This window comes from Condylura cristata, unplaced genomic scaffold (assembly GCF_000260355.1).
Source record: "Condylura cristata isolate star-nosed mole 26May11 unplaced genomic scaffold, ConCri1.0 scaffold00004, whole genome shotgun sequence".
NCBI classification, from domain to species: domain Eukaryota; kingdom Metazoa; phylum Chordata; class Mammalia; order Eulipotyphla; family Talpidae; genus Condylura; species Condylura cristata.
This window is the reverse complement of record NW_004567105.1, coordinates 43,090,451-43,110,535: the sequence shown is the minus strand read 5'-3', so window position 1 is coordinate 43,110,535 and position 20,085 is coordinate 43,090,451. Positions and strand designations below refer to the sequence as shown.

The 20,085-nt window shown below is 40.1% G+C and overlaps 1 protein-coding gene across 1 annotated transcript in view; it reads left to right on the top strand.

The window, feature by feature from the left end:
• Positions 1-7: 7 nt before the first annotated feature.
• The window catches only part of GXYLT2 (glucoside xylosyltransferase 2), a 94,579-nt gene continuing 74,501 nt past the window's right edge, over positions 8-20,085 (top strand). Inside the window, exon 1 of the mRNA XM_004675971.1 lies at positions 8-127. The gene's annotated coding sequence lies outside the window, so the exon portion shown is untranslated. The remainder of the gene's footprint in view (positions 128-20,085) is intronic.

The following is a 20,085-nucleotide window of genomic DNA, read 5'->3' as shown; positions in this document are numbered from 1 at the left end:
CCCCCGCGCGCCCGCCGGGCCTCGGCACCCTCCAGGGGGGTGGCCGAGGTGCTGGGAAGCTTCGGCCACAGCATCTGCGCCCCCGAGCCGGGCGCCGGGGCGCGGCGAGCCTGGAGAAGTTGGCGAGGTGAGTCGTGGCAGCCCCAGAAGCCCGTCTGGGGACCCGTGTCTCGCTCTGTACACCGTGCTGAGTCTGAGGGAGGCTTCTGGGCGGAGGGACCGAGTCAACTTCGCTCACGGACTGTCCACTCGTGTTTCTTTCCTGACTAGGAATGAGGCACCACCTTCGTGGAGTGCGCCGTCAGCGCAGTGCTGATGAGCGCCTACCTTTCTTTAAAGTGTCTGGGAGAGCGCTTTCTATATGCCTTTTTTTTTTAACTGTCAGGGCAAGCTTATTTTTGCTTGTTGCGAACATGCGCCATTTGTTTGATTTTTCAAAACCCCTTGCGATGCAAGAATGTGCTTTATCAACGTCTCATGTTTCATTGGAGAATTTAGCCAAAAACTTGGATCTGATTAACTTGGAAAAGTTAGATGTTTATCAAGGACTGGCTGCCTCAGGCTCAACCTGTGATTAGAACAGAAGTGGCACTCGACCTAAGTTGATTAAAAAGTTTTCTATGTGGAAATAGTGATGCTGGCACGGGAAGAACTGAGAGGGGGTTTCCCAGTTCCTTGTACTGTTAAGACTCCAGTAAGGTCAAAGGATCCTCCTCCTACTTGGAAAGCATCTGATCCTTTGACATGATGTTTGATATTTTCTTTCTCTACACAAAGCTTCACAAGCCTTGGCTTTTCATCAAAACGTTTCATCTTTGTCTTTCAGGGTTGCTGGAGCGCCGACAGGTTAGGGATTCGCCTTCACTTCCTTTGTTGTGGAGAGCTTTTTTAACAATCTCTGTGTCTTATACTGGGTTTGTTTCCGCTGCCTTTTCAAAGCTGTTGATGTTTCTAACTGCCACTGTAACGTCTGCCTCTGCTGGGCTTCTTAATTACTTAAAATGAATTGAAGAATTCTTTTTGCCCATAATGACTAAATCTGTTTTGGCGCTTTTACTGTAATTAAGAGGAAAAACAAAACCTCAGTGTATAGCTTGAATCAGCTTTTGTTTTTCTTCTGCCTCATGACATGTTTACTATACAGATTAGTACTGACAAGTTTTAGGTGAAAATGCCAATGTTCTTTAGAACTGCTTTTAAGTATCTGGAACCCATTTCCAACATCTTAAATGAGGCTCTTCTATTTGGGTTGTCATAGATTTTCCTATTCTGATATAGTGAAGTTTCTTACAATGGATTATATTGTGGCTCAGTATATACTTACTTTAAGATAATAATACCATTTAGCCAGCTTACCTTTTGCCAGGCACAGTGCTGACAGCAGTATATAAAATGGTCATAAATAAACACTTAATTTCATGTTTTAGCTATATCATAGCCACCATAGTCCTATGACAAAGGTTCTTAAAGTGTGGTCTTTGAACCAACATTTCTGCATCACCCGGGATCTTGTTAAGAATGCAGATTCTCTGGCCCCTTCTCAACCCCACAAAATCAGACTTAATATAGAGGGAGGTGTGGGTGTGTCTGCAGCACACAAAGTCAGGGCACCTGCCCCATGAAGAAGCACTAATTTGACACCCCCACACCCCCACCCTCATCAGTTACAGATGAGGGAGGTACTACCCAAGGTTTAGCTATTTTTCCAGGTCTCACATAGATAAGATGTGATAAGAACTATAAAGATCCCGGCCATCTGGGCCCTGGTTGGGTGCCTACCTGCTGTGCTGATGTTATTCCATTGTCCTGCCTGCATTTCATATAATTTTATCGAGCTTTTCCTAAAGCGACATCACAGGTTTCTTTGAGCTGTCTCATTCTTCAAGGTGTTGGGAACACTGGGGCAGCATCCTCTTGTCTCTCTGAACAAATTGGCTGACTAGGAAGAGGTTGGGACCAGAATCCAAATGGATGTTTTAGGGAAGGACTATTTTCATGAGCAGCAGTACCTCTTGAAGCCATTTTTCATGTGAACATATCTCTTAGATTATCATGGAAATCATGTCCAACACCATAGGAATAAAGAACAAAATTTTAAAAACCAGGAAAATGAAAAATAAATGCCACAGAAAGTATCAGGCTCCAATTTATAAACATGAAAGCCCAGTGTCCTCTGGAGAAGTTGACATTTTCTGAACTTTTGAATATTTCTGTTGCTACCTGGACAGAAATGGCAACAGATGATCCTGAAGCAGTAAGGAAGCAAGAGGGAATATCTGTGCATGGATTTCTTTATTGCTTTCCTGATCCCGCCCTGGTAAAATGTTTGTGGTCTAGGAGGAATTTCATTTTAGGGAGGGATAAGAAAGCCTTGTGTTTTCAAAAAAAAAAAAAGTGCTTTAATCTCTTTATGTGGCTAGAATCCAAAACAGATGAAGGCTACATGATCTCATTCCTCAGGCCTGGGAGGGTCAGACTTGTGGTTGTAGTCAACACAAGGAGGGCTGGATGTGACACAGGCCACCACCTGCTGACCATGGAGGCCGGTGCGTTGCCTCACGGGGTACTGCTGGCAGCAAAGTTCTGCCATGTCAGCTCTGGAAACAGCCCTCTCCTTCCACATCTTGTTTTCATTTTGGAGACGTTTCCAGTGACTTGCCTAGTTAGCAGGCAGACCCTACAATTTTATAACTACTCATTTGTATGCAATCTGTCCTGCGGTGACCTTCCCTCTGTATAAATATCAAACCAGGAGGTAGGGTCTGAGCTTTTTAGGTCAAGGGTGGGAACTGAAAAGGGATACCATACTGTAAGTGGTAGTTCCAGTGCAAAATAGAAAATGAAATCCCTTCTATTTTCGTTTATTGGTGTTTTATACCTGGCTGACTTCCAAAGAAAATTTGAGACAAAGTAAAACACACATAACAATAAAGCCATTGAAATGCTTTAAAAAATGAAAAATCAGAAAGAGGAGGGAGAAATAAGTACTGTTTGTCAAAAGTTGAGGCCACTATTATTATAAGGATTAAATGTTAAATCTTGCTGTGAAAGACACATTGTGAAAGTAAAAACCTATATATCTGAAACATGCCTTCTTACAAATCAGTGTTACCTCAGTAAACATGAAATTTTAGAAAAAAATCAAAATAGTGAATTTAGCCCTAAGCTTCCTGGCAGTTATGTAAAGAAAGAAGCCATCTTGAGTTCTTCATTTTCATTGAGTGATAAGAGGAAAAGTTTATCAAGAGAGATGCTTTATCATGCAACTGAATTCTAAAGGGATAATTTTATCTGCAAATAGCCTTTAGGCTTCAGAAAACTATCTATCCAACTTGCTTCTGAAAACTTCCCTTTGAGTTCACATATGAAAAAGGAAGTTTATTATAATTGCCCATCAGTGCAATATGAAAAAAGAATTTGGTATCTGAGGTCCAAAGAATTGGGTTCTAGTCCCAAAACATTAATTTCACTTTTATTTCCTCATCTATCACAGGAGCGAATTGATTCAGAAATTTCCTAAGATCTCTCCCAACTCTGCATTTGGTGAACCTGTGATAAGATCATCAAGTTTAGTTGTAAAATCCCCGTAAGGACTGTTGCATAGCCTTTGTGCTGTCTCTTGCAAAATCACTCTGTTCCTCATTTATTGGCTTTTGCCTAGAACACTTACTGATTACTCAACCTTAACCCTCTCCTGAACTCTATTCTTTTTCTTCTGTGTTGGCCTGTGTCTTGCTATTTTCTCTTAAAATACGGTTTCTAAGGTTTTTAAGCTAAGTGGTTCTCCTCTGTCATTTAATCCGTAGTCATTCAGCAAATGTTTATTGTGCATGCTCTCTGTACAATACTGAATAGAGTTGCTGCCCCAGAATTTTGGGAGCAGGGTGTTCACAATACAGAGAACATGTTATATGTGGCAGTGTCCCCAGCATACTGCTCATCAAGACACCAATTCGTGTAGCTCCTTCTCAGGTCCTGAAAAGATGTCTTCTCAGAGGACTCAAACCTAAATAACGGTCTCATTTAAGAGGGATGATGTTCAATAACAACATCCTGAGTCTGTGGCTATTCAGTAATTCACTGATAGCCCCAGAACACACCAAAGGGCCCTGGGTCTTGTGATACTTTGCTGCTGTGTGTGAATCTTATGGACTGGTGCCTGAGTCCCCTTGGTCATCTACTATCTGGTGTGTGGTTTCCATTCTAGTGCTCTCTATAGTCCATTTCCCACATAAGTGCTGGAATAATCTAAAATATGTAGACTAGGATAGATCACTTTGTTGGTGAAAACTTTCTATTGACTGACTTCCCATAAGGGAAAATCTAATTCAACTTCTTAGGGTGACCCTCAAGCCCTTGCCTGATCTCAACCCATTTAGTTATCACCACCTCCCACCTCATTTGCTCCCCATTAGCCACACCCACCCTTCAGATACCCTAAGCTCATCCCTACTTCAGCACTTTTCCTTCCCCGCACTGTAGTCTTCTTTGTGAGCATCCTTGCCTAGTTAGTTGTGCCCTCATTCTCTCAGGTCTAAGCTTTCAGGTTTTTACCTCAGAGAGGTCTTCCCAGCTACCCTAGGAAAATAGAACCTCCCATTCTTTCTACCCTCTTTATCCTGTCTAGTTTCCACATTCATCATTTTGTGAAAATTGTATTTTCTGTATCAGAAATATATTTCTTTAATAAATCATAATATTGCATTGTGTTAAATTAAACATGGGGTCACATTGCTGTTTCAACACTAATCCGTTACCACATAGATCATTCTAGTGTCTTATCCCTGCCACCTAGGAAAGGGAATGTTTTTGTTTCCCAGAAACACCAGAAAAGTTTTCTCCCATCTCACTGGTTTTGTAGTATATTATAGTTTTCTTTTACTCTTGGTCCCTTTCTCTCTCCCACTCCCTCTTAACCTTCAAGCCCTTGTGTTTGTTAACATCCATTAGTTTTTCTACATAGTTTCTTCATATATCATTTGCTATGTGAACATAGTGTTTGTCAATGATATTTTGACTCCTTTCACTATACCTATTACCCTCAAGCTCCCTTGATTTTGCTATAAATGGCTGCAATTCATCTTTCCTTATGGAAGAACAGTATTCATGAAGAGTATATATACCACATCTTCTTGATCCAGTTGTCTATTGATGGACATTTCGGCTGCTCCCATGGGTCTAGCTATTGTAAATAATATAGTAATAAAAACTGTAAAGGATATATTATTTTGTGTTGGTGGCTTCATATTCTTTAGATAGATCCAAGAATAAGGTTGCTCATACAGTATTTCCATTTTCAGTTTCTTAGGGTAAATCCAGGTCACTTTCCATGATGACTGTACCAGTTTACATCCCCAACACCAGTGTGATACGGTAGTTCTTTGTCTGCCTTCTCTCCCAAATTTGTTGTTGAGGAGCTTTTTAATAATGCTGGTCTCATATGTGTGAGAAGCAACTATGGTTTTACCTACATCTCTCTTGTTAGAAGCGGTGATGACCATTTTCTAATATGTTGACTGCCTTGTAGATTGTCCAGTGAATTGTCTGTTCATATCTGCTGTTCATCTATTGTTGAATTGTATGAGTTTTTGTATTTCTTGGGTACTGGCTCTTGTCTGTTGATTCATGTGTGAATATTCTCTCCCACTAAGTGGAGTGTCATTTTTATCTTATTGTATTTTCTTTTGCTATGAAAAATTTTTTTAACTTGAGATCATCCCAATTGTTTATTTTTACCTTCTTTAGCATAGATGTGAAATCTCCAAAAATATCTTCATTGTTGATTTCATGGAACATGTCACCAACGTTTTCATTTACATATTGTTGCAGAGCTTACATCTACATCTTTAATCCATTTGAAATTTATTTATGGATATGAGTTAGAAAGTAGTCTAACTTTTATGTGTGGCTTTCCAGTTTTCCCAGCACCATTTATAAAAGAGAATGAGACTGTCCTTCCCTATTGTATGGTTGTGTCTGTTTTATCATAGATTAAATGCTCATAGGCAGATGGATTTATTTCTGGGCTTCCCGTTCTTTCTTTTTTATTATTTTTAAGATTTATTTGATTTATGCATACAAGAACTGGGGAGTAGGCCAAAGGTGCAGGGGTAAGAGGATTTACCAGAGACAGAGTAGGGAGCAGAATAGGCAGATCTACAGAAGTACACTGCTGAGGGGAGCCTAGGGGTAAGACAGGAGAGGCTGTACATGTAGGTTAGCTCCCTGGCAGGGGATCGAACTCCTGCTTCAGTGGCTGGCCTTTGTTTGATAGTGCTGAAACTTAACCCCTGCACCACCAGGGAGGCCCCAGGCTTTCAGTTCTGTTCACTGATCATCCATGTATCTAATTGTGTGCGAATGCCATCTTGGTTTAGTACTGTTGCTTTAGAGTAAAATTTAACTTCCATTTCATTTCTCTCCTTTTTTCTAGGGATTGCTTTTGCTATTCAAGGCCTTTTTGGTCCCATGTAAATATCAATATTTTCATTCAATATCTTTGAAAAACATTGCAGGCATTTTGATGGGGATTGCATTAAATTTACATGGGATTTTAGGTAGGCTAAATCATTTTGATTGTATTGGTTCTCCCCCTACTTGGCATGGGATGTTCTTCTATAGCTTTATGTCACTAAGTACTTTAATAATGTCATGTCACAGTTCTCATTGTATAGGTCCTTTACCTCCTTAGTTAGGTTAATTTGAAGTATTTGATTCTTTTTGAAGCAATTGCAAATGGAGTTGTTTTCTTGATTTCTTTGCTGTATTTAGCTACTGTGTCTAATAACATTTTGGTGGTGTCTTTAAGATTTTCTAGATATCTTACATATCATCTTTAAATATAGTTTCACTTCTTTCAAGACTTGGATTCCCTTCATTTCATTTTTGTCTGATAGTTTTGGCCAAAACCTCTAATAGTAAGTTGAACAAAAATGGCTATTCAGGGCATCCTTGACTCATTCTCAATCTTTCATGGAACACTTTCAGTTTTTCACCAGGAATTACTGGTTGGCTGTTGGTTTGTAATAGATTGCTACTATATTGAGTTAGGCTCTTTTTATTCCCATCTTGTTTAGAGATTTTATCACAAATGTTGCTGAATCTTATACTTTGCCCGTATCTTCCGATATTACATGATTTGTATCTTTACTTTTGTCTATATGATTATTATATTTGATAGATTTACATATATAAACTATTCTTAATGGTATATATTCCACTTGATCATGAGATATAATCCTCACAATATATTGTCGAATTTGATTTGCCAGTATTTTGTTGAAGACATTTGTGTCGATTTTCATCAAGGATCTTGGTCTATAATTTTATCGTGCTGTCTTTATCTGGTTTCAGTATTAGAATATTGTTGATATCATAAAATGTGTTAGGGAAAGTTGCTTCTTCTTGTGTTTTTAAAAGCAATTGAACAAAATCAACATAAAGTCTTATTTAAAGTGCTGATAAAGGCCCCTCCCTGGTGGCACAACAGGTTAAAGCACAGCATTATGAAGCTGTCCATAGCCACTGCTGCATGAGTTCGATCCCCCGCCAGGGAGGTGACCCACATGATGCAGCAGGCCTTTCCTGTCTCACCCACTGTTCCCCTCAACAGTATATTTCAGTAGATCTACTTTTTCTGCTCTCCACTCTGACTCTGGTGAATCTTCCCTCCCCTGCACAACTCTTGTATGCTTAAAAAAATAAATCTTTAAAAAAGATAATAAATTGCTGATAACATTCATTTTTAAAGCCATCTTTAAAATACTGAGCTTTTGGGGCCCTTCCTGGTGGCGCAGCGGGTTAAAGCACAGCACTAAGAAGCTTAAGCCACTTCCGCATGAGTTCGATCCCCGCCTGCCCCGGAGGAGATCCACATGGCATGGCAGACCTCTCCTGACCTGCCCGCTGTTCCCCTCAGCAATGTACTTCGTCGATCTGCCTGTTCTGCTCCCCACTCTGTCTCTGGTGAAGCCTCTCACCCACCGCATCTCTGGCCTGTACCCCAGTTCTATATGAATAAATAAATAAATCTTTTTTTAAAAAAATAGTGAGCTTTTGATCTAGGAAGGTATTTTTATTGCTATTTCAGTTACTACATATGTGATCAACTTGTTCAGTTCTTCTGTTTCTTCCTAGTTATGTTGATCTAGAAATGTGTCCATTTCTTCAAAGTTATCAAATTTATTGACATCATTGTTCATTGTACTCTCAAAATCCTTCACATTTCTATGGTAGTTTCTCCTCTTTCATTTCTGATTCTGTTTATTAATATCTTCTCTCTTATGTTACTGGTTAGGCTAGCGGGGGGGGGGTTATGTTTTATTTAGCCTCACGAAGAATCAACTCTTAGTTTTTTTTCTTTCTTTTTTTTTTTAAAGATTTATTTGTTTGTGCATACAGAACTGGGGTACAGGCCAGAGGCTCAGGGGCGGTGAAAGGCTTCACCAGAGACAGAGTGGGGAGCAGAACAGGCTGACTGACGAAGTACACTGCTGAGGGGAGCAGCAGGCAGGTCAGGAGTGGTCTGCCACGCCATGTGGTCACCTCCGGGGCAGGTGGGGATTGAACTCATGCAGAAGTGGCTTCCGATTCTCAGTGCTGTGCTTTAACCTGCTGCGCCACCAGGGAGGGCCTTTTTTTTTTTTGTTTCTATTTCTTTTGTGTCCCTCATTTTTATTACTTCCTTCCTTTCAGGGTTATGTGTTTCTCTTTTTAAAATTGCTTTAGGTTTAGTTTTTGGTTATTTGTGGCTTTTACTTATTTATGTGGACATGGATTGAAATTGTCTTCCTTCCTAAGGCTGTTTTTATTGCATACCATAAATTCTGGTAGCTTCTATCCTCATTTTTTTCACTTCAAGGTATTTTTGCATTTCTTTTTTTAATTTCTTTTTAACCCAATAGCTATTAAGTTATAAGTTTGTATTCATTGTTTTTCCTACTCTTTTCTTATAGTTGATCCCAATTTTGCCCACTGATGTCACAGATTGATATGGTTCTCATAATTATTTCTTTAAAAACATTTTCTATACTTTTATCTTCATCTTCTGCTTCTGATACTCTCCTAATATGGTTGTTATTTCTCTTTAGATTATCCCGTAGGGCTCGTGCTATTTTCACTCTTTAATTCTTTTTCTCCATTTTGTTCTATTTGTGTATTTTGTTCTATTTCTAACATTGTATTTTTGAACAAGATCATGAATGTTATCCAATTCTTGGATTTGTCTCTTGTTAAAGTAGACAATTGTATTTTTTAATTTGGTTATAATGTTAAGGGGAAGGCTGTCCTAAAGGAGATCTACAGAGTTTTGTGGACTCTACCCCCTACTCCAGTGATTGGAAACTACAACTCCCAGCAGTACCAGGGAGAGAACTGTGAGGACCCAAGGGCGCAGCTAAGCAGGCTTTCTGGGACTTTGAGGGATAAATAGGGCGCCATTTGCTGTGGCACTCTCTCGCTCTAGGAAACAGCTCTCGGGACCGCTTGACTCAGGGCTTTCAGTTAGTTACCAGAGCTCTACATTAGCCAACTGGTAAGATATTCCAGGTACTTAGTATCCCTCTCTCTTTCCTTGAGTTAAATCCATTGCTGACCCTTTTGTGTGTGTCTGCAGTACAACTGAATTTTAAACACATGGATGAGACCCCACAGACAGGCAGCCCAGTTCACACTGGGGTGCCCTGTAACAATAAATTTTTTTACCTGTTCCTGCCTCATAGTTTCTTTTTAAAGATTCATTTATGTATATAGAACTAAGGTACAGGCCAGAGGTACAAAGTCAGTGAGAGGACCCACCAGAGACAGAGTAGGGAACATAACAGGCAGATTGACGAAGTACACTGCTCAGGGGAGCAGTGGGTGAGACAGGAGAGGTCTGCTGCACCACATAGGTCACCTCTAGGACCTGGGATTGAACTTGCACTGAAGCTACTGTGGGCAGCTTGCAGGGCTGTACTTTAACCTGCTGCGCCACCAGGGAGGGCTCTGTACCTGCCTCATATTTTCATTCATGTTTTATGTCATCCATTATTTTTCTGATTTTAAGGAACATTATAACTACTACCTTGAAGTCCTCTTCAGTCATATTCTGCAATTCTCCTGGAATGAGACTCCTTTGATTTTTTTTTTGTTTTACTCTGCATTTGTGGTATGTTCTGTCTCTTCATTTCTAGTTTTTATGGTGTTTAATGGAGATAGACTTTGTTGAACTGTTTGGAAAACTGGTACCAGAAAGGGGTAATGGCTAAAAAGGAAATGGAGAATTAGGGCATCAGAAGACTAACTCCAGCGAGCATAAGACATTCAAGCTTCCTACTGTGATTCCTTAGGGTCCCAGAGTTGTATGGTGAGGCCACCTCCTTGACCCAACTGCCTTTTATAGCCTTTTGCCAACCTCATCTTTTAAGTTATAATTGCACAGTAGATGCAGTACTGAGCACAGATCGAAAAGTTGATAACTGTGTCATAAACCAAGAGTTGTCTTCATTGCCAACTGAGTCTTATTCTGTGATGTTTGTGCCTATTGTTAACAGGTGTTTCAACTTTGGTTAATGAATACGTTCATTTGTTATCTTGGTTTTAGCCCTGGGTGGAGTAGTGGCAGGTGTTTTGATTAGACTAGCAATGGTTCCTCTATGAGGAGACACAGGTATTCCAGCTTCGTTTCTCCTCCCTTGCTGATTGGAGGTTCTCTTAGAAGGTCAGTCTCAAGCTAGTAATCATCACTGTGCCTCCCTATTCCTGTTGCTATCCTTGTGTACCCTCTGTCGTGGACACCAGCTTTCTCCTATCCAGTGTGGTGCTAGTGCTCGAGAGTCCCTGGTTTAATTGTGTGTCCCTGAGTTAGCAACAATAGGGGTACTGTCAAATAGCCTCCTCTTCTTGTCATGGGTTATGCTGCCCAGAATCACTATAAACACAGTTCACAACATTTTCCTACCCCTCTCCATTGGACCATTGCTTCTGGTATGTACTCAAGTTGTTAATTTTTCCTTCAGAGGTTACTGACTTTGTTCTACTGCAGTGTAGTTAAATATATGAAAGAGGCAAAACTAGCACTTCCTTCTGCCACCACCTAGCTGAACTCCTGGTCTTGGATTGTTTAAATGTCTGTCTTCTGGAAAAGTGAAAGGGAAGGAATGAAGATATGAACTCAGACCAGCTAATTGACTTAAACCAAGCAAGGCCTCCCCCTTGGGATAAAGCCAAAAGTCCTCAGTCAGCTGGGAAAGGGTAAAGTGATAGATGTGTATTTGGCTCCTAATCTCTATTCCCCCCATAAGCTCCCCAGTATGTAAGAGGACCAATCCTCCATAATTCCATCCTCCATAATTCCATCCTTTTCTTAGTGTAAGCCTTGTGTATCCAGGGATAAAATTTTTAATACATTCAGTTCTGACAGTAGTTAATAATCTACAGGTGTTAGGCGATTCAAGCTGGATCTATCAGCTGGAAAGGAAGACTAATTTTACATCATTGAAACAAAGAGGTAACATCTTCTAGATATGAACAAAATAACAAATAATCCAAGTTACCACCACAATCTTTAGACACCAGCTTTAGGGGCCCTCCCTGGTGGCACGATGGGTTAAAGCTTCAGCCACTGTAGCACAAGTTCAATCCCCAGCCAGGGAGGTGACCCACATGGCATGGCAGACCTCTGCTGTCTTGCCTGCTGCTCCCCTCACACTGTATTTCAGTACATCTGCCTGTTCTGCTTCCCACTCTAGTTTTGGTGAATCCTCTCACCCACCCCCCCAGTTTTTGTATGCATAAATAAATGAATCTTTAAAAAAAAAAAAGACACCAGCTTTAGAATGCAGACTCACTATAGGTAATGAAGCAGAGAAGGATACTATTCAGTTATTTTTTTAAAATATGAAGTCTTGCATTTGCAGCAATATGGATGGAATTGGAAAGGATTATGCTAAGTGAAAAAAATCAGAAAGAGAAAGACAAATACTGGATGATTTCACTCGTGGAATATAGATTTCACTTGTGGAATATAGAGATAAAACAAAGAAACTAACAAAACTAAACTAAACCCCCCCAAAACGACTGCCTAATTGAGGCCACTAGGGGCCCATTGGTCAAGGGCAAAGGACTCTAGGTGCTTTGAATGGTGGGGGTGGAGTGATAACATATATCTGAGAAGGTGTGAACTATTCCCTTAAGTCATATACAGTGTTATAAATCAGTGTTACCTCAATAAAGGAAAAATTAAAATGCCAATAAAACACCAAATAAAATAGTTCTACTAGATGGTCTTTGCATGCATACCACTAGTTTATTTTGAATTATGCTATATATGTGTTTTCTATTGTGTCTTTAAAAATAAAATGGGACCCTCCCTGGTGGCACAGCAGGTTAAAGCACAGCACTGAAAAGCTAAAGTCACTTCAGCATGAGTTCAATCCCCGCTTGCCCTGGAGGTGACCCACATGGTGCAGCAGACCTCTCCTGACCCTCCCACTAGTCCCCTAAGCAGTGTACTTCATTGATCTGCCTGTTCTGCTCCCCATTCTGTCTCTGGTGAATCCTCTCACCGCCCCTGTACCTCTGGCCTGCGCCCCAGTTCTGTATGCACAAATAAATTAAAATCTTTAAAAAAAATTTTTTTAAATTATGATATAGACATGCGCACATGCACAACACATGCAAAAGGAGAATATTGTCTTTGGAGACCCAACTGAGGTCTGAAATCAATAATCCTGAAGTCTGCTGTATCTTGGGCCCTTCTGTTACTGGTGTTGGAGTTGAGGTTTCTATCTATTTCACCCAAATCATCTTAACTAAACCAGATGGTTCTTTAAATCAAAACTTGTATGCTGTTGGTAGAAAGAACAGGGATTGGTTGAGGAATACACTTGGAGTAATCATTTATCCAGGTAGCAGGTGGCCGGTGGTAGATGCCTGGGTCAACTGGAAATCTTTCTCTGGGGATTTTAAAGATCAGTATCAGAGCTAACATATGGACACACTCTTTTGGGGGTAGAGGGTGTTAGCTCTAAGATAGGAATCTCTGGAATTGCAGTCATTTTCTGGCATGTGGAGAAAGATTATTTGTATGTGTGCCTGAACCCACGGTGATCTAGAGCGCTGAGAAGCAGCAGAATGACTGGGAGAGGGAGGAAGAGTGCTGATGTTGTTCCCAAGGCCGCTCTGCCCTTCACTGTTCATCTCTTTTCTAGAGTCTATGAATTGAGTTTCTATCACTTACCATCAAAGTGTACTGAATAATTTGGATATATAACACCTGCTTTAATCCCTCTCGTCAGTTCTGTAAATAGTCACCATGTTAACAAACTCACAGGTGTGATTCTCCAAAAGAAAATTTGAGAACAGATTTGTTTTCCTTGGAAATACTTCTTTCCACAGTATAAATCACTACTGGAAAACAAAAAGACAGAGTTTTCTGTCATATATAGATGTGTGTGTGTGTGTGTGTATAACCACCATTTAAAATTTTTTTATTCATTTTTTATATTATTTATATATCCATTTACATTATTGTTCATTTTATAACAATGTTTACTTCCCCCTTCCCCACCGGTCAACACCATAGTCCCCCACATTTCTCCCTCCTTGCAATCTTCTCTATCCCCCTTCCCGTAGGATATCTCCAGTTTATAATTGCCTGCTTTTGTTTTTTTTGTGTGTTTTTTAGAAGAGACTTTTGTTCAAGAAGGAATTGATTTTGCATCCCTCCCTAAGTATAGCATTTAGTTCAGATTACTAAAATCTGAGAAGTACCCCATTTAGAGGGGTTTCTTCACCTTGTGTGGGATACTGTGATTCTGTGCCAGCAGACAATGCCTATTATATATTGGATATATTTTATTGCCTGCCCATGTCCCTCCCCTAGACCTCTTTTCACTACAGTAAAACCTATTACCTTCTAGTAGAAATACATCTCAATATAATTTAGAATCCAAACTTTAAAAGAAAATAGGAGACGCATAATCCAATATGGACCCCCTTTTATTAGAATTGAAAACAGAGTCCCAAAGAGTTAATGTAATAATAATGTACATACAGCAGTTAGCACAGACTGGGGTTGCTCAACATATGGGTCACTGTTCTGCGTAAGTCATTGTTCAGGATTGTTGGGGCAAAAGAGAAATTTTCCCCTACCCTTGCGGTTCTTCTGGAACTGTGTGAGAAAAAATAGTTAACATCAGACAGGCTAGTAAGGGTAAAAGAACAAAATTACATACAAATGGAGAATTTGCCTGGCTGTAAATTCCCAGGTAGCTGAGACAAACAGTGTTTATATCCAGAGCTAAGGAATGCCACCAGAGCCTAGGGTGTCCAGAACCAGCAGGGAGTCTCACAGGAGGCGAGGATGTCCCGTATGACAAAATCCTGGTTCTAAAGTTCAGAAGTCACCAGAAGATGATCCTAACTCTGGATAATCTTCATTCTTTAAGGTAATGATGACAGTTTCTCTTGAAGTCCTCGGATCTCTTCACTTCACATGCTAAGGTGATACATGTTAGAAAAAAATATGCTCATCTTGGAAAAACCTGTCTGAACATTTTGGGGGAGGCATGTCTTATACTTTAATAGGTACTGAATCATGACTAGACCAGCTCACTGGCTATGTGACTGAATAATTCTTTTGCAGCAAATCTGGGCTTTGTTGTAAATTCAGCTGTGAAAGGATGCAAGTAAAATGATGGTACGGTGTGTGCCCCATAAGAAGCTTCCAGCTAAGGCTAACATTTGGGCTTTGGGGTGTTATGACTTGGAGAATATAGACTCGGCCTCTGTATATAAATGTGCTAGCAGCCTCATTTCCTAGTCCTCAGTACAAGATAAAGACACAGATTAGGCCGTGCTGTTTTTACTGTCTCTTGGAGAGCTGGGCTATTGTGAGAGGTTTACACCTGGAATCCTGGCTCTCTGTGACTTTGATGTCTACTCAAAGGCAAAGAGCTGTTGCCTCCCAGCTTAGAGAAGCAGAATGAGTCAAGAGTACACTGGGAATAAATAGGATGTGTTCTCAGGGAGCCAAAATGCAGAATGTTATCCTCAGAGACTGCTACTCAGAGCCTGAGTCTCTAGTAGGACTTGCATTTTGCTCTGACAATTACAAAGACTCCAGTTGTCTGACCAGTGGGCCCCTAAGTATCAGATTTTCTCTCTCAGGTAAAATCAGCTAATGAAAATTGTTGTTAAAATTTGAGATATTGAGGGGCCTCCCTGGTGGTACAAGGGGTTAAAACACAGCACTGTGAAGCTGTCCACAGTCACTGCAGCGTGGGTTCCATCTCCTAGAATTGAAGCCAGGTCCGTGTGCTTTCAGAGGCAAGTTAGTTACCACACATACTGTCCTTGTGAACAAATGTCAGGTTTAGAATTCCTTTGATGACTTGCTAAAATCCCTTTCAAGATCCCTTTGATGAATCTTGATTTTTTGGTGTTGTTTTTGGTGTGTTGTTTTGTCTGAGGATTGTTATTTGTACAAGAAAAGATGGGTTTTAAAAGTAATACCGTTTCTCAGTTTTATGTATTTACATCTTCGCACCCACATATGGAGGGTATAATTCCGAAAGATGGTATACCAAAATGTTAACTGTGGTGATGGAATTATAGTGTGCCCCCTTTTGCATACCTACATTTAATTTTTTTCTTTACACACATTTTTAAAATGTGTGCATTACTTTGTAGTTTATAGGACAATTTAAAGTGGACAAATTTTTATAAAAATTTTTAAATTCTGGCCCTCCCTGGTGGCTCAGCGGGTTAAAGCACAGCACTAAGAAGCTTAAGCCACTTCCTCATGAGTTCCATCCCCATCCCGGAGGTGACCACATGGCGGGCAGGCCTCTCCTGACCCACCCGCTGCTCCCCTCAGCAGTGTACTTCGTCAATCGGCCTGTTCTGCTCCCCGCTTTGTCTCTGGTGAATCCTCCTCTCACTGCCCCTGCACCTCTGGCCTATACCCCAGTTCTATATGCATAAATAAATAAATGTTTTTTAAAAAATTAAAAATTCCTTAGTGGACTGAGGTGCATGAAGGGGGATTTAGAGGGGAAGCCATTCTTCCTTCTTGAGGTTGGCAAGTCCATCATGCTTTTTTTTATTCAGTAAATGAGATCGAAATGCTCTTTTGCAAAATATGTAATTTTCATTCTTGTATGTCACCAGCTATTTATTTCAAACTAGCACTGCTGGTTCATATTTTAAAGTTTGAATAACATCTTACATTGAAAAGAAAGAGGGAGATAGAGAAATAGAATGTCCCAATGTCAGAAACAATCATAAGGGGGAAAAATAAAAATGAAAATTAGTCCCGGCAGTATTGTTACATTTTGGAAGGTGAAGAATTACCAACACAGCTGCCCATGGCCTCAGCTAATGGCAAATGAATGGATGACAAATAGTTAGTAAAGGCGTGTGTGGGGTCGCGTCAGGGGTGCACAGAATGGGCAGCTCAAATTCAGTCTACGCTCAGATCACCTAGGCAGGAGCCCTGAAAAGTTCACCTACCCAAAGGGGACTCCTTTTGCTAACTCACTTGTGTGTGGCCCCTAATATAGCATAATAATTAATAGCATAGGATCTAAGTCCAGCTCCCCAGGTTTGAATCTTGTCACTAACCATAGTGCAAAGCATGCACACAGATAGATGCAGACACAATTACCAACCTTCTGTGCATTAGACCTAGGCTTTGTTTCGATACACAGCCGTGTTTCAAATACGATCCAAACTAAATACGCACCATTTATAAGCAAATGCACCTATCACATTGTTCTAGCAACCCCTCCTGGCAGTTTTTTGGCACTGTGGTGACATTAGTCATATAACCCCATGGCTGCAATACAAATGCCAGCTTTTCTGCCTTTCTTGGAATATTAATGATACTTGATTTGCCTCCAAACCATGGGTCATTAAAAGTGATTTAACTGTTAGCAAAGTCCTTAGTATTATGTCTGGGTTTCTAAGTGAAAGGTCTGCTCACAGCTTCAGTGGGAATTTTTCTTGTCAAGGGATTTATGCATTCTCAAACCTGTAGCTTGCAGGGAACTTTCTTTAATATCTTTTGTTGCCAGCACTTAATGTGACTATAATTACCCATCACCAACCTTCCTTTCTAGAGCCATTATCAAGATGCCCTGTCCACTTCCCAAACTGCCACTCAGGCCTATTTGCAGAGCTTCTCCATGTAAAATAACTTGGGCTTCATCTTGTAAAATCTTTTACTGGGAAGGAGGAATCTGCCAATCTATTCTTCCCCCAAATATTTCTGTGTTCTTTCCTATTAAAACTAGTTCCCAGTATCACTGTTTTAGTCTGTACTGTAAATAAATATGATTTCCCATTAAGCTTACTTTAATGGCCCAGCCTATATCACAGCCCTGAGTTTATCTGACTTGAGCTTACAGTTAAGGCGAAGTACCGATAAGAGAGCTAACAGGAGAGGGCAGAAAAGAGGGTCTGAGTCCAACCAATTACTCACTTTAATAATTCAGGGTATTTTACAGTAATAGACTTCAAAGTAAATGGCACTCCACATAAGTACTACATTTCATTATTTATACATTCCAGAAGTTGAAATTGAAGGCACATGCTTGAGATGTTCAAGTCATTAAGGAGACACTTCATTGCAGCATGTGGGGGTGGTGAGGCTGTTTCCCCTCAGAGCCTCTTCCACTGTCCTGGGAAGCATTTCTCATTTGCATACAGGGAGAGGCTGAGCCAGGACAGTTGGGTAGTGTTTGTGGAACTTCGGTCATTCCTACACTGGTATCACCATTCTCATAATGTGGCTCCACTACCAGTGCTAATGTAAAAGTTTTTAAAACCTGTTTTTATTTTAAATGTTGATGCGCTTGTTTATTTAATAACAACTCTATTGCCATGAAATTCAAATATCTTTTAAAAGTGTACAGTGCCGTGGTTTTTAGTTTATTCAAAGTTGTCCTACCACCCTAATTTGAAAATATTTTTATTACCCCTCAAAAATACTCTGTGCCCACTAAACAACCACATCCCATTTGTTCCTCTCCCCAGCCCCTGATAACCACTAATCTGCTTGATGCTTCTATGAAGTGTCCTGTTTTGGACTTTTTCATATATGTGGGATCATAAAGTAGGTGGACTTTTGTGTTTTTACCAAGTTCACAGCTCACTGTTTGTAAAGTTCACCTGTGTTATAGAAAACATCAGTACTTCTAGCTGCCAAATATTTGCATGGATTTATCACATTTTATTTATGCATTCATCAGTTGATGGATGTTTGTGTTGGAATTTTTGGCTATTGTGAAAGGCTGCCATGCATATTTGAGTATGTTTTATGTGGACATATGTTTTCATTTCTCTTGAGTATGTAAGTAGGAGAGAAATTGCTGGGTCATATGGTATTTTTATATTTCACATTCTGAGGAACTGTCAAACTGTTTTCCAAAGTAGCTGCACTATTTTCCAATCCCACTAGCAATGCTTGAAGGTTCTAATTTCTCTACATCCTAAGTATATTTATTTTTAAAAGAAACTATATTGCTGCCATAAGTTGTCAGCAATAACATATAAATAGAAAGTAATTGTCAAGTCCAACACTAAGCAAATTAAATAATATTGTACATTTCTAACTTGGTGTTCCTGCCTGCTGAAGGTATTGAGAAGCTGTTTGAAGCATATTAGCGTCAAGCTTAGACTTTCTCGTTGACATTTTTGAAAAAAAATGAAGGCAGGATAATTACCTCACTGTGGCTTCTTGTTTTTTGCTATAGTGACAAAGTGGCAGCTAGACCCTATGTAGCACCCCTTGGAGTACGTGGGATTTGGAGGTGCTATGTACAAGGTGCTTGTCTCATATAGTTTTAGCAGCCAGGACCATGGTTTCCTATGTCATACAAATAACTGAGAGGTGGCTGGGGTAGTGTTTATTGTTTTTTGCACATTCTGGTGTTTCCTGAGAACTCCAGGTAAATTTAAGAAACTACTTTTGGCAGGGTAAGAAGTTATTTACCCCAGTAATTCCATTTCTAGAAATGGAGTCTAAGGAAGTGATGCAAAAGAAGAAAAAGAAATCTTTGACTACCTTATGTTTTAGTGTAAGAATAATTGGAAGTATCTAACAAGTGGGAGATTATGGTAAATTATGGTGCTTTAGTTGGATGGGGTAATAGGTAGCCAGTAAAATTGATGGCTGTAAAAAATTTTAAAATAACAAGAAGAGAAAAACAAATTAAAAAATCAAGATATAGAATTATATGAACACTATTACTGTAGCTGTAAAAATACACATTCAATTGAATAAACAACAGAATGTAACATACCACAGAAGCTTTATGGGGAGAAATTTTGTTTTTATTTACCAACTTTAATTATTTCAACACATGATTTTAGTTTTTTAATTGAAAATGTAGATTGGGTACTCATTTTTTTCTAAGGATGTTTTTATTTAATTGCATTGTCACATATTGATTGTATGTATATTGTATACTTGAGATGAATTCCAATGAAGGCCCATGTAATTCCCAGGTGAGGGGAGATTTTGGAAGAAGATAAGCGAAGACCTTAACAAATAAAGGCGCTGCTTTGTTGCTGCCTTTATGAGGTAGTCAGGGACAGCCATTCTCCTCTCCAAAGAAAGAGGAAGTGCTATGCAAAGAGCCAGGGGAAAAAAATTCCAGGTGAAAGACACAGTTGCGCAAAGGTTCAGGGCATTAACACAGAACTGGGCGTCTCGGATGGAAAGAAGGAGAAGATGTTGGAAATGGAGGTCACAAAACTGAAGGATCAGGTTGTTGGAAGCATCTTCTAAAGCATCTTTGAAGTCCCAGAGTGATGACAGGAATTGGGGTGGGGAGGAAGGAAGGACCAGGTGCTAAACTCTTCAGTGAATGAAGAGGAGGAGTAACTGGAAGCTGAGGGGTAACACCAACAAGAAATATGGTGCAATGGTTTCATCCTCAGACTGCACTGCAAAGATGAATCCCATCTGGGGGTGGCAGTGAAGAGCAAGGAGGATGCAGCCTTGAGTCTCTGGACAGGGGAGGAAGAAGCCGAAGCCACTCCTGGGATCTTCTACTGGGGAGGTGGCTCCCTCACCACCTCACCTGGGGAGGTGGCTCC